This window comes from Solanum tuberosum, unplaced genomic scaffold (assembly GCF_000226075.1).
Source record: "Solanum tuberosum cultivar DM 1-3 516 R44 unplaced genomic scaffold, SolTub_3.0 scf00223, whole genome shotgun sequence".
Classification (NCBI taxonomy): Eukaryota; Viridiplantae; Streptophyta; class Magnoliopsida; order Solanales; family Solanaceae; genus Solanum; species Solanum tuberosum.
The window spans coordinates 813,205-814,139 of NW_006239146.1; the positions used below are offsets into that span (position 1 = coordinate 813,205).

At 34.9% G+C, this 935-nt stretch overlaps 1 protein-coding gene across 1 annotated transcript in view; it reads left to right on the top strand.

Annotated features, from left to right (window-relative positions):
* The window catches only part of LOC102591479 (kynurenine formamidase-like), a gene marked incomplete at its 5' end in the record, with an annotated part of 24,564 nt that overhangs the window by 4,779 nt on the left and 18,850 nt on the right, over positions 1 to 935 (top strand). The gene's annotated exons all lie outside the window — the stretch shown is intronic.

Below are 935 nucleotides of genomic sequence, written 5' to 3' on the forward strand. Positions count from 1 at the left end.
TTACGCACGATAAGAGTAACAAGAAAATGAAGATTTCAATGAACTCCAAACATTGTAAACAAGAACATAGGGAAATAGAATACAGAGAGAAAGAGAAAGAGGTTTTCAGAATATTGGGAAATTTTCTGATGCCTCTAATGGTAAAACTAATGCTCCTTATATAAGAGAAATGGGAGATTGCCTTTATATCTTAGGCATACAAATGGACGGCTAAGATATTGCCGACATTAAAAAGGGGTTCCACTAAAGGATAGTGGAAGTATCATGCTTTACTCCTTTTGTTGGATGCGGTTGAGTGGGAATCTCTTTTCAATAAAGGAAAGATAATGGAAGTGCTTTTTCAAAAGTTTTTTTGTCTTGTAGCTTCTCAAAGGATGCTAATTTAGAATAGTGAAATGCCACTATATGGAGAAATAATTCCGGCTTTGCCTCTATTTTACCATAAGGGTCCTTTTCCTATTCATAATTAGGCTCCATGTAAGCTAAGGCTAAACCTTTAGGATTACATGTCACCATTATCTTCACTGCTGCTTTCTGTAGAAGCAGTGTCTTCAATCATCTTCATGATTTGGTCTTCATCATAGTCATCTAAATTTTCCATTGCTTCTTTCAATTTTTGTTTGAGAGCCGCCTTGGATAATTTCTTAGAAGAAGATCCCGTCTTCTCTTGAACCTTAACAGTTGGTTGTTTGGGAACTCAACCTTTGACTTGGATTTGTTTGCACAAATGTTGAATACGATCTACATTAACTTTGGAGAAACTCCAAGTAATAATATAGGATATTCGTTTTTGAATATAATATTTGCATAATTTAATATGCTCTGGTAATGTAGTAATTCCTTCTCTGGTTTGAGATTCTTCAAACCTGTTGAGAAATTGCTGGGGAAGAATTTTCTCAGTTCCTCCAAATAAGTTCCACCATTCATAAAACCAT